The 14,720-nt window shown below is 27.8% G+C and overlaps 1 protein-coding gene across 1 annotated transcript in view; it reads left to right on the top strand.

Annotated features, from left to right (window-relative positions):
- Positions 1 to 14,720, top strand: part of LOC134833181 (frataxin homolog, mitochondrial) — an 84,569-nt gene that overhangs the window by 30,005 nt on the left and 39,844 nt on the right. The gene's annotated exons all lie outside the window — the stretch shown is intronic.

Genomic DNA, 14,720 nt, shown 5'->3' with positions numbered 1-14,720 from the left:
AAAAAATTAACAAATTATTTTAATAAAAATTTTTAATTATTTTCTAAAATTATGGGTAAAAAATGTTAAATTTTGTACATAAAAATTATTAATAAAAATAATTATTATAAAAAATTTTCAAAATTCATGAGCAAAATATACAAAACTTGAGAATCGATCATAAATTAATTCATTAAAGGACTCAGTTCTCATTTTCATTGATCTCGTTAATGATTCGTCAATCAATTTCCAGCTGCTTTTTTAAAGCAATAATTTCTGAAGTCCATTTATTTTATTAAATTATGTTTAAAATAATAAGCAGCTTGATAATTGAGTCCTCATTAAACTTTTCAACTGCCTGCTTATTATTCAATATTGATCAGCTTGATCCATTTTTACTTAACTTTACCTGAAAACATGAAAAAGAAAGTTCGAAAAAAGTCTAAATATAGAATGGTACTGACCTATTTAACATATATTTTCAAAGAATATTTTGCATGTTATGTCCCCTTGAGTAACAAACGAAACGAAAAAAAAGCACCGGTAACTACTACAATGCAAAGTCATGGACGTATAATTTTTCGGTCTGACATCGAATGTGTGACACATTTATTCGAAAAAATAATAAATTTTTATATTATTCTGTGTAACAGGCACTGCAAGTGACTGAGTGTGTTAATATTTAGGTCAGACAAAGTACACTTTTTTTTTATTATTCTCATTTTAACTTAAATAATAATAATGAGACGCGCTTGTATGGGTCGTTAAGTAAAGAATGGATAATGTACACAACAAGTATATTCGGAGAAAGAGACGACGACGACGAAACGAAGAGGAAAGGCAAAAATGAAAATGATAATCATAAAGTAACATAAAATGTGTAATTCTTTTCAAACATGTGGTAATAAGTGTTACGTGATGATCAATCTGGAGACATTTCTTTCGCGATAGCACGTGCGTAGGCAGATCAGAGCTATTTTTAGGCTACCGAAGTATCTCAAGGGAACACACAACGCCCAATGCTTTTTTTTCTTATTTATTAGCGTGAAATAAATTATCAGGATGTTATTGTAACCTTAATTGAACTGAATTTACATGGTCATGTTCACTGAAGAAATTTATCTGTTTTTCTGCAAATTCTCTCGAGAATGCGCGAGAAAGAAAAAAAAGTGCGCCGCAATAATAAAAATAATCTGGAACACCACATTCAATTTGTTAAAAAAGTTTTTATTGATGCTCGTCTGTGTATAATTTTTACAGCAAAAAAAAATATTTATCTCACATTTTTTCTGCATGTTTTACCTCTGAACAATATTAATTTTAACTGTCGACGAATTTGTATTAACGATTTTTCATTTCATTTTCGAGGTTTGCAATGGAAATTTACGAGGCACCAGAGGAAAAACTAAAATGCAAAATATTCAACAATTAACTGCAAATTACTCGTGTGCAATTATGCTTTTGTACGTATGCGAAGCGCAAAGAGAGAGTGATTCGTGTTCGCAGCAACGGAGATATGGCAGTGAAAAAATGTACAAATTTTCTAAAAAGTAGGTGAAAAAAGAAAGTAAAAACATTTCTTATGCTGTTCTCTTATGCCTCGATGCCATAATAGTCATTCGTTTGCGTGTAGTTATCATATTATGTTTTTGTTAGTTTATTTAAAAAAAACACAAGAAGAAAACTGGAATAATCTTTTGAGTCAGGGATGGAGCTATAAAAGGGCTCATGTAAAGTCTACAAACATAAACATATGAAAAAATTTATAAATCTTTAATTTGGAGTTTTTTAAGATTATTTCTGACATGAATTGAAAAATCTGATCGCTTATTTGCTATAATTTTTCCAAAGTTTTTTCATAAATTGTTTTAAAGAACTTTGAAGAAATAACAATTACGAGATTGAATATATTCTGCTTCTATTTGATTTTTGCAATTCGATATTTGATGAGCCGCTTGTAAGTTGAAACTTTTTTCTGTTAAGATTTTTGTTCTTTTGCCATACCTATCGACTCATGAAAAGATCTTGTTTAGAAGTAATTTTTATAAGATATGTTCTATTGCCGATGTGTTTTGCGAAGTCCGTAAAGTAAGAAAAGTATTGGAAACACATGTCACATTGAAAGTTGCAATTTGGGTTTCTTTAAGTTTTGATGAGCCGCTTATAAGGTAAAACATTTTTCTGTTAAACTAATTGTTCTGTTGCAAAAATGATACTGAAAAGTTTTTTGTATATCTGAGCAGATCTTGTTTAGATGTGATATTTAGCTTTCTGATTGTTAAAACATCCTTTCTTACTACCTTCCTTCCTTTTACAAATAAGATCCTTTTTTCACGATTTTTTCGTATGAATTTGTTCTATTAAATTATGAATATCAATATTGTCTATCTATTTGATTTGGTCAAACCTTGTAGCTTCATTTTTGATTAAATAAACTTTTTTCAATGTGGCTTATAAAAGTTGTTCATCATGTTTGTTTTTGTGAAACAGGCTAATAGAAGGGCAAATATTATATTCATCCTCATATTACCTGAAATTTATCTAAAAATCATAAGAACTTACCAAAACTTTATAAATTACTAAATTAATACTCTTACCTTATCTTACTAAAATCATCTTTTTGCTCATTAATTTCTCTGTCTCCATCCATTTCTCTTATTTCAGGCCCTGCTTGTTTTCTGTAAAGTAGTTACATTGTTAAGCAAATCTAATGAGAAAATCATGCAAAAGAAAATAACGAAAGAAAGAAGATAAGATAAAAAACCAACAATCACGATGATGTCACTTATAGTGATACAAAAAATATAATTATTATGTTACTTAATTACCTACTAACGAATCGCAGCTACACAACAAGAAAGAAAGTGATTCTGCATGTAAATTTTTCTTCTCGAACAAAGCGAAACAAAGAAGTTTCTAAGCTGTGTAGGTAGGTCTATTATTATCATTAACTTATACAATGTACAATATATTAATATTATATAAACTTTCACCAATGCTCTAGTTTCAAAACTCAAAGTTATGAAGTCAAAAGAATTTAACTAAAATAAAATAAAAGCTTAACGGTAAATCACATGACTCGATACAAACATGCTAATCAATCATCTGAAAGATGTAAAGAAAAAAAACATATCACTTAATGTGATTGTATAACCTTCTAAAAGTTTATAGACATTACGTTTCTTCTTCTTTACTGACATTCCTTGCAAAAACAAATGTGTGTGATCAGACAAAACGCAACACGCAAATAAATTACTTTTATAAATAAAATGCATCATTACTTCATCATCGTACAAATGTATAGACAAAGCTCATCAAAAGTGTGAATAAAACAAAATAAAAAATGATAAAGCTTGTTCTTTTTTCTTGAACGTTCAGGCGACCAAGCAAGTGTAATGTGAGAACTTTATAAACATTACTTACATGTATAACTTATAATAATAAAATAAAAAGTATTATCTTATTATTACTTGCGAAAGACATAAGAAATACGTCAATGATGTCATGGTCGGTCATGCAAGTTCTTGAGAAAAGAGGAAAAAATGTCGTGAAACCAGGAAACTGATTATATTTATTGTACTTAACTGTCCTCCGATGTTGTTCTTATCTCTTATCACATGTCGTGATTTCTCGTGATTTTAACAAAAAAATTATTAGAATCACGATAATTTTCTTTCAATATAAAATTGTTTATAATAATTGTTGCTTACCTGCCAAAATGTTGTCCTACTTTCAGCTTCTTTCTCTTTATGTAGGTAGGTTTGAAAGCATGAGAGAGCAAAGGTGTAATAATAGCATGTACTGATATTGTACCATTATTCTGGTACTACTAAAAACTTTACTTGACATGAAAGTAGATGTTGCCAGAGAGATAGTTTGAACCAAAAAAAAAAAAAAAAATTAACAATGAAACAGAATTAATGTTAGTAGGTTATGATGAATTTAGTATACTTACCAATAAAGGTTGAAAATTTCTCAAAAACCTCACCTAGAAAAAAAAAGCAAAAATATTAAGATTATTATATTACAACTTAATGTTATACTTACTTAAATAATGTTGTTTAATAAAAAAAAATATACAATCATGCATCATTTGCTCTTTTTATATTATATTATTTATAAACATATATGTTATACATATAAAAAAAAATAAATAAATAGACACGTTATGCACATCACACATGTATGTTTATATTCGCATTTAAACAATAATTTAGCCTTGGGCTGTCACTGACCCTGCTTCTGCTTTACTTACTACTTACATGCGTTCATTGCATTATTTTTATATTTATTTTAATTCCTTATACTGACATGTGAGTGTGTTGAGTGTGTCTCGCTCGTTTTTTTTTTATTTTTTTTTGCACATCACTATTTTTAAATACTTTACTATTTTAAGTTGGTGTGCGTTTGCAAAAAGGAACATCATCATCATTATCATCATTGGGGCGTATTCATGAAATAATGTAGATGAATAGAGGCCATAAAATGATATAATGAACTATTATAAAGTTCAGTCTGAGAGAGAGGGAGAAAGTCTGGAGTTAATCCTTTTCCTGTTTCGTTTTTATTATTATTATTTTTAAATAATATTTTTTTTATCAAGTTTTCATTAAAAATAATTTTTAAATTATTTTTTTTTTTTTTAACAGAATTAAATTAAATTAAATTTGTTAAAATTAATATAATTAAATTAAAATTATTTCCTTATATTTTAATCTTTAATTTTAAAAATCAAAATTATTAAAAATTTTGAATATAATTTTTTAAAGGTTTGAATAAACTATTAAAAAAAATTAAATTTAATTTAAAAATATAATATTAATAAATTTAACATCCCTTATTATATTTTTAAAATTAATTTTAAATTAAATTTAATTTTTTTAAATAATTTATTCAAACCTTAAAAAAATTATAGATTAAAAAATTTTATTTTTAATGAAATTTGAAATTAATATTAAAGTTTAAAATATAAGGAAAAAAAATTAATTGAATTAAATTAATAAAAATAATTTTTAAAAATTAATTAAAAGTTTAATAAAAAAAGATAATTTGCAATAAAAATATATTTCATTTTTAATAATATATTAATATTGCATTTAAATAAAGAAAAATTATTAAAAATATTTTTTTTTGCAAAATCATTTTTGCAGCTGTCAAATAAATATTAATTTTAAAAAATTATTTATAATTTTTCTTTAAAAAGAAGTAGATGACCGGCTAATAGTTTACAAAATACAAACAAAAATTTTTTGATCACAATCTTTTGATATTAATTAATTTTCATAACATCATAATAATGTGTAATAAAATTAAAGGCAAAAAAAAAGTTGAAGAATTAAATAATCCACCGATAGACAACATTTTTACGTACAAACATACGCATATCTGTGAAAAAGTCTTGTAGAAAAAAAAGATACGAACGATGTTAATACCCTTTGTCATGGTCAGACGAGCAAATAACTATAGTTATGTATGTGCATAAATAATCAGCGGGCAAGTACTCTGTCTATGTGTTTCTCGTTAATTGTTTAAAAAAAATGTGCGTGTATAAATGTTACACATTGTTAGCAAGCTGCGATTCCTGCTGTATCATAGAGTAGTTATAAAACTTAAATAATGTAATTATTAAAATAAAATAATAAAAATATTTAATAATAATTGCAAGTTTTGAATGTAAACGTAATGAATATGTATGATAATCGTTACAGCATACCGACTACATATATGTTCATTAATACGCGGGTAATGTAACAGTGCTGTTGGTAAGGGAGTTCAAGGACACGTTTTTTCACTTCCCTGTTTCATTTTTTTTTTTATTACTGGCAGTAATTTTGTTTACAAAGTGCTTAATAATGAATGTAATAAAATAGAAAAGAAATGTAAATGTTGTTAAGTAAGTTATTAATCAACGGGTTTTTTGTTTCCCTAATTGAATTTTACAGCGAAAATCACTCATTTAAGTGATTTAACGAATTTTTTAAGCACGGTGTGAAAGAAGTTAAAATTGTCAAGATTCGCGAGATTTTTAAAAGGTAAGGAATCTTTTTTAAGATTTTGCAGAAAAATTTGATAATGAAGCTTTTCACGTGAAATATGTCAGATATAATTTCAATACGACGAATAATTATTTTTAACATGCCATCTTCAAACATAACCTCAAAAAATACAACAAAATGAAACGAGTAGTAACACTATCGAATAATTCGCAAGAGTTTTAAGGAAATCTCAAGCTATAGATTTTCTGAAAACTTTTGCGAATTAATCGATAGTGTTACTCGTTTCATTTTGTTGTATTTTTTGAGGTTAGGTTTGAAGATCGCATCATGGCGGCTCGAAGATCTATTGTGATCGTATGAATTTCCTTTGTAATAAAATGAGTTCTGTGCTTCACTTGTCAAGTAATTTAGCAATCTAAAGTCACTTCATCTCCGACTTTTCCTTTAAGGTCCTTTGAAAGATTCTCATCCTGGAGGATTTTGAAGTCCGTTGAACCTGAAAAAGTATCTGAAGCCTTCTTTGAAAGAAAATTTTCAGTTTTAAATTCAAATAAGGTTACTTACCCCTTTCCTTTTCGAATTTTCTCCATACCAAGTCTCTTGCCAAAATTTTAAATTTTTGTTTTGTAACACTGTGCAATCTCTTTTCCAATCGCTTGACGTTGATAAATTCCTTGAACGATCATATCTCGAAAGGAAGTTGCAAAAATTCTAGCATGTCCTGAATATTAATTTAGTCACAACAAAAATTTTTGTCTATTCATCGCAAGAGAGGAATTGAAACAAAAAAATACCATTTAATATTCAAATCATGCGAGCTGCTGTCTCAAAAGTTTAAACAATAATCATAATAATAAATGTCATTTATCATCCTTGATGCAGTCGTTGACGCAAAAAATTTACATTTTAAACATGAGGGAAATTTCCTTCTTCTTCTTTTTCGTCAAAAGCAAGGGTTGTAATTGAAAAAAGGAAATTCACGTGTTTCGATCACATTTTCATCGCATCTCGTAGCAACGCCAACGTGAATTTCCCAAAAAACAATCAACAAAAGGAGAAATGATGTTGACCTGTTATGAGTTACAAAACACACAATGCGAACAAAAATAAAGGTTACGAACTTGAAATTTCGTTAACTGGAACGAACAACCACGCAGCAACAATAACAATAATTCTGCATGCAGCACACGGTGTTATGACATTGACTTTGTGTAATGCCACAAGTAGCGCTGAAGCTCATAGGAAATCGTGAAGTAATATTATTGTGTAGCTGCATAACAATATTACTACTACTACTGCCCATGCTAGAGATCGACACAAAACGAAAAAAGAAAGTTTTATCCAAAAAAAACGCAAACATTGGGTATGCAGCAAATAAGCCACAACAACAGCAGTACCTTTCATTTGAATTTATATTTCGTGTGCTGCTGGCCTATTTAAAAAGTGGGACAGCGAAATTTTATTTTTTTTTTCATTATCATCATCAACCGCCATACGATGTTTTGTTTTGTTACTGAAGCCACTGCGATTACCCCAATTTTTTTCCATTCAATTATTTTTTTTTTTGTTTTGTTTTTCTCTACAAAACCATGAAAATTTGTCTTCAATCGCTAATTCAAAAGCATTTCTTTCTCTTTTTTTATCGCTCTTTCACTACATTTGCATTTCGATTCGAGCGTGCAATAGTAACGGCATCCAGCGTACATGTAGTTCACACTAAATTGTATGATGGTCATGGCTTTTGGTTGTAATTTAAATAAATCATCATCATAATAATCATTATTTTATAATACGCACAAAAAAAAAGAAACAAAAAGTCGGAAAATGGAAGCACGGCTTAAATAATATCTGTGTCGTTGCTCGTTATTCGCTCATTTCACAGAGCGCGAGATGACATTGTTATGCGTAACAACGACGATTATCTGTTGTAACAGATATACATGATAAGATCCAGTAATTGGGTTGGAAAAATGTTTGACATATTAAGCATCCCTTCCCTTCACTTTGTCTAGACGGAGCTTTATAAGGATTCGAGACCTTGAGGATGATGGCTCAGAAGTAGAACTAGAAATAGAAGAGAAGAAAAACCAGAAGAACTTGAATTGGGAGAAGATGAAACAGAAAGTGAAGGGAATGTTGATGGGGGAGTTGTTTTTAATTGAAAAGAGGCTAAAAATAGGTTTTATTGGATGATAAAAAGTAGATGAACAAATGGAAACTGGTTGAAGTGAAAAAGCTTCAAGAAGTTGATGCTTTAGATTGGTAAGTTGAGAATTTATGTCAGAATTTTGACTTCAAAGAAAATGCTGAACTTGTTCTGAAGGAAGCAGTATTTAGATCAAGTTGACAAGGACATAGAAGCTATGTAAAAGCTTAGATTCGTATGGATGGCTTAACCACAGATTTCAAGATCTGATCTTGTTTTGACTTACTTAGATGGCGCTCAGAGTCAATGATTTCTAACGAGCTTTTTATCCTTTAAGATGATGCGAAGGAGACATAAATTGGGACGACAATTTGCAGTTTTGACTTATTCTAATACTTAAAGCTATCTTAACTCAAGGGACAGATCAGTTTTCGTTAGTCAAGATTTTCTTTAGTTCTGATTTAAAATAGACAACGTTCTCGGTTCGGCAGTTCTTATATTCACTCATGTCGATTTTGATCGATTGTAGAAGTTTTAGGAAACCTCACATACTTGAAAATGTCATTTTATTAAACATTTTCGAGTATTTTGTGAGGTTTCCTAAAACTTCTTATTTTTGACTCACCTACTGAGCAATCGATTAAAATCGAGCAAAACTGTTAAGAGATTTGTAGCATTAGATCTTGTTGAACACTTAGAATGTCTGGATTCATTATCTGAAATATATCAGGAGAGCTTTAATCGTAACTTTTTTCTTCTATGAGATCCATCTTCAGCCTTAAAGATTGAAAAGGTGTGAAATTGATCCCTTTCAAGGAGTTATATTGATCTCTTATGAGTTGAATTAAGTCCTTAAGACTTAGGAGATCAATTCATTTCATAAAGACATCAATCTAACTCCTTATTAAGGAATCAATCTTGTTTTCAATCCGTAAATTTGTTCAAGCTTTAATATATGACTTTAAGCTCGAAGGTTTTTTTCAAATACTTTAGGTCTAACTAACACAAAACCATCAAAAAATCTCATGCCATATTTTTTTCGATGAAATGATGAAATCGAGTGATGTCTTCTGAAATTCTTGTTCCTTAAAAAAAGAAGGAAATTAAATGAAAAAGAAAATTTAAAAGTTACTATAAAGTTACCCGAAGTTAATTGTCGAGAGGTTACTGCAAGATTCTAAAACTTACCTTTAAGACTTCAAGATTTGATAACCCTGAAGAAAATTGTCGCCTTTACCATCATCTATTAAGCGAAATGCGTCATTAAGATCTTACATTGTAATTCAAAAAGCTGCCATTTAAAACACTCAAAAAGGTTCAATGTCCGTGCATCTCGATTTCTTGCAAAGCGAAAAGAAAGAATAAATATTTCAAGGCTTTCCGGTTACTTGTTCTCCAATATTCTTTTTCGTTTCATGTGAAAACACGCTTCTCCTTTATGTCTTTTTTGCACTGACTGCCAAAGCAAACATTTTCAGTTTATACTAACAATTTATTACTTTTTTATCCATGATGATGACTAATAAAATTCTAGTTTGAGATGTTGAAGATTTCTTCGAAAAAAAAACCAATCAAAGGAAACCCCATTTAACGGAAATGTTTTCATCAGGATCTGAAAACTTTCATAACATGCAGCAGCAATGAGTCATATCCAAAACATGTTTCTCTAGTTTTCTATTTTTTCACTTTTCAATTACCGTTATAATAATGTACACGATGTAGTAATGCAATTGCATACAAAATAATAATAGCTGTTTGATGATAATTTACGCACGGATCTGCAAGTAGGTCATTTTTCTTTTTCGTGTTTGTAATATCACGTTTAATATTCAAACTCAAAACAATAAAAAAAACATTTAAAACAAATAATAAATCGGGAAATTTTATGATGCTTATGCGGTGACGCGACAAGCAATATAATAATTTCCATCGTGATGTAGGTCAGAACCGAAAATTTCTCAAGTTTTGTTATTTGGCGAAAACGACACGAAATTGCCAGCGAGAAAAATGTCAGAATTGGTTCAAGAAATTCCCTTGAAAATATTTTTACGCGCGTTGCAAGACGGGAATTTCTCCATTAATTTATCAAGTTGACATGTCAAAAAATGCTGCGCGTCGTAAAAATAGAATATGTCTTATGCTGTTGTTATGCAAACATGCATTACGCATCGATGATGTGCAAACGAGGGATCAATGGACCGATTCAAGGTCTATCGTAATTCACTTTCTTCTATTCTCGAATGTTCTTTGTGGAAAATACACAAGTATTAATTTTTGCTGCGTTTTTTAGTGTGCAGATAAAATTTTATGTCTTATGATGTTTGAATAATTTTGCATCGTCAAGTTTATTAATGATGTTGATAGAAATGTGAGGAGACATGGCGCGGCGTCTAATGTTTCATTGTTTTGTTTATTTTTCGAGTTGAAGGCATTGCGAAATTCATAATTTCATTAAAATTTTCATCTTTTGTGAATTTTTTTCAAAATTCAAATTTTTGTAAATTTTTGATATGAATTTTTAATTAAAAAAAAAAATAATATTTAATAAAAATTAAAAAAAAAATAAAAAAATAATTAATAAAAATTTAAAAAAAAAATTGTTAAAAAATTAAACAAAAAAAAATTTAAAAAATAATTAATTAAAAAATTAAATCATTAAAATAACAAAATTAATAAATTAAAAAATTTAATTAGTCAAAACTAAAATAAAAATTGAAATATTTTTTTTATTTAAAAAAAAATTAATTAAAATAAAAAAATTAAAATAAAATAATTTAAAAAAATAAAATAAAATAAATAAAAAAAAAATAAAATAATTAAAAATAAAATAAAATAATTAATTAAATTAATTTAAAATTCCACAAAAATTTTAAAAAATTTGATAAACTTTGCTAAAATCATCAAAAAAATAATTTTCAGCCTAAAAAATTTAAATTACCTTTCAAAGTTGATTCGAAAGTTGAATGAAAATTGTCAATATTTTTGCCCTCATGAAACCCTCATGAGGTACAGTTCACGGCTCCATCAAAGTTCATCGCTCGAACATTTGTTAGTCACACTTGTCATTCAATTAATCGCCAAGGCTTCCAGTTTGATGCCCCAACGGGTGTCATTTTGCGAGCATCACACCGCATGTTATCGTGTGTAAAATATGCACATAATCGCAAAGACTTAAAAAAAATATTTATAATGAAATATAAAAAAGAATAAAATAAAAGTAAGTGCCAATTGGCCTTCATTTAATTCGTTCACCTATAGAGGCGCAATTATCATATGAAACTTGCGTTTACTGTATTTTTTTTGTATTCCTCATTACGAGCTGCTGCAAAAGCTGTCTAGTTACTAAAATTGTAACAACCTTGAAATTTTTCGTTCTTGTTCTACCGGCTTGTTCTTATGGCGATGATGATTCCTTGGCAAGTCGTTATTGTTCTTAATATTTTTTTTTATATTTTTACAAGTTACTTGCTTGTTTAAGTTGATAAGGGTACTTATGAAGTTGACTTGATAAAGTATGACGATCATAACGATAATAATTTATTTCAATAAAAAAAATAAATGTTATCAACTTATTCTTACTCAACAAGAAAAGAACAAGAAAATTATAAGTAAAAAAGTTATGAAATTTATTGAGCGAACTAAAAAGTATAAAATAAGAAAATTTTTATAAAATTTAATTTTTGCTCCAAAACTTCATTTTTTATAAAATTTTAAAATAAAGTTTTAAAATTTTTATATTTTTTCTTAATGAATGAATTTTTTATCTAAATGAGTTTTTCATAAATTTTATGAAAATCTAAGAAATTGAAAAATATTTTTTTACAAATGAAATTATTAAAGTGTTTAACATAAAAAATTCTTGAGAACAAAAATTTGAAAAAAAACTTATAGAATAAAAATTTATTTTGTGATAAAATTTTGATTCTCCAAATTAAAAATTTTTTAAATTTATTTTTTTCAATTAACAAATTAAAATGTTTAAATTTTAAATTTTTTTAAATTTTTTATTTGATTTATTTTGTGATAAAATTTTGATTCTTCAAATTAAAAATTTTTTAAATTATTTTTTTTTAATTAAAAAATTAAAATATAATTTTTTTAAAAGTTTTTTATTTAATTTAATTAATTTAAAAATTTATTTTTTTTAAATTATGTATTTTGAAATTGAAAAGAAAAATTGTTTAAAATTTTTTAAAAGTAAAAAATATATTTAAATTTCGTTTCCTAAAATCTCAAAGAAAATTAAAAATTTTTCTAAAATAAAAAAAATAGTGAAAATTTATTCCTTGAGAACAAAATGAATAAAAAATTGAAATTTTTTTTTTTTGCAAAAAAATTTTAAAAGAAAAAAATTATTTGAATTAAAAAAAAAAAGTTAAAATTTTTCTTAAAATGAAAAAAAAAAAAATAGTGACGTATTGAAAAAAAATTTTGGAAGCAATATCAATAAACTTTCGGAAAAAAATTAAAAAAAAACATCAACATTGACATTAATTCTTTTGTTACATTCTTATCCAATAACGACCTACGACAACAATTTTTTCATGTTTTAAATTATTTCGTATTTTCGAATAATTCTTTTTTTCGTTCTTACACAAAACAATAAATGAATTTAAAAATTATCAAACTCTGATAATGAAATTTATTTACATTGTTATCGCACATGTTGCATTATATTTTTACCCAACATATGTTGAGCTGAGGTCTCGTTCTTGTTCATGTGATTAGAAATTGCAAAAGTTTTGTCTTTGGCGAAATTTACGTCAATCCAGCCATGTGCTGCAGAGAGAATAAATATTTTTAAAAAGTAAAACGTGATCTCTTTTAAAACAAGCTCGTTCTTGAAAAACGTAAGTTTCAAAGTCTAACGTCGTTGTCGTAGTGAATGATGACATAAATTTAGTACTTTTTTTTAAGGTTACAAGCCGAATAATATAATGACAAACAAAGTAATCGCCACACAATGATTACATCGTTTTTATTACATTTTGACTTCATTTTCTGTCTCTCATCAACGCAACGCAGCTCTTTCACCATCCGAACATGTGTGTGTTCGTGAGCATTTACTACGTAATATTTTTTCAGTAAGTGCATTTCTTTTTACTTACGAAAAAAAAAAATTGTGTGTGTGAGTATAAGTGTCTTATGGGCTACACAAGTAAACAGCGGCCGGTTTACACTACCGCCTTCTTCGCTACGAACGTTACTTCTCTTCTTGCACGAGAGACATGAACGAGAACACGAAGTACGTACGTTACTGTAAAAATTTCAAGGTTCCATTTTAACCATATCTATTGCAATTCAGATTTTACTACAGCTCAGACGGTTTTTGTACAGTCGGTTAATAAGATTGATTTTCTTTTTGGCTCCTATACTTTCTGTGGTTTTTTTATATTATTATTGAAAAAAATAATCTATGCTTGGTTTGGATTATAGGATAACTGACATCCTGCCAACGTGACTTTTGTGTCAAGTGTTTAGTGCTAAAAATAAAAAAAAAGTGACAAAAAAAAATAATTTAAAAATTAATTTAACAAAGAAAAATATTTAAAAAAAAAATATTTAATAAAAAAAAAAATAAAAAGTGACAAATTTCCTGAAAAAAATCAGGAAATAAAGAAAAAAACGGATTAAAAAAAATTTACCTTACCAAGTAACAAAAGCCGGCAAAATTTCTTCCTTATACAAAGCAGTAGGCCCTCCAAAAATGCATCCTGATCCCGGATTACATTTTCAAGCTCCTCCAGGTAAGTAAGAAAATCAATTTTTAATTTTTTCAGCTCATTAGCATCAAAGTTAGCCAGCTTACTCGCTTTATGACCTACTTTTTGTTTACTACTGCTTTTACTCGTACACGATCCTACACACATACGTACGTACGAAGAAAGAAAGAATATTGCAGGTGTAGGCTTCTACCCATAGGATAATTTCACCGCCTTTTTTCTTCTTCAAAAACAAAAAAAATCAGAAAATTTCCTTGATTCCAGACAAGGATTGACATTAATTACGCCTTACAATTACTTCGCCTCGAAGATCTATTGACACACATATATACACGACGTCGTTGATCAATTATCTTTTCCATTTTGCATCTTTCTTCGTGATGTTTTTGCCTCGTGCAGTACGAGATGAATTACCATGTGGTAACTAACAAACAAGTTTTTCCATATAGCTTCAAGTACAAGTTGGAAAAGTGTGTCAACACACACGAAATTTCTTTCACTTTGCACACAGAAACAACGCTTACAACTACATGGAAAAAAGAAAGTTTCGTCGTCGTGGAGAAATTTCGTACAATTAGAATATTTGAGTTGGTATTTAACAAAAAAAAATATATAAAACAACAAAAAATAACCGTAACCAAATAATAAAAAAAAAAACATTAAATGGGTCGTTGAATAACTGGGCTCTCTACGCGACTCGTACGTGGACTTGTATGAACAAATTGAAGTTAAATGTCAATGTTGCTGTACTTGTACATTATTATTATTGTTATTAGTGCTGCACAATGGCAACGAGTCGTCATTGTAGCGTATAATGGAAGATGGAAGTGGAATAATAGACACGACACGGTTTTTAATGCAATTTTAACCTTTTGT

Source organism: Culicoides brevitarsis, chromosome 3 (assembly GCF_036172545.1).
Source record: "Culicoides brevitarsis isolate CSIRO-B50_1 chromosome 3, AGI_CSIRO_Cbre_v1, whole genome shotgun sequence".
Taxonomy (NCBI): Eukaryota; Metazoa; Arthropoda; class Insecta; order Diptera; family Ceratopogonidae; genus Culicoides; species Culicoides brevitarsis.
The sequence above is the reverse complement of the archived record's forward strand: the minus strand, read 5'-3'. Positions and strand labels throughout refer to the sequence as shown.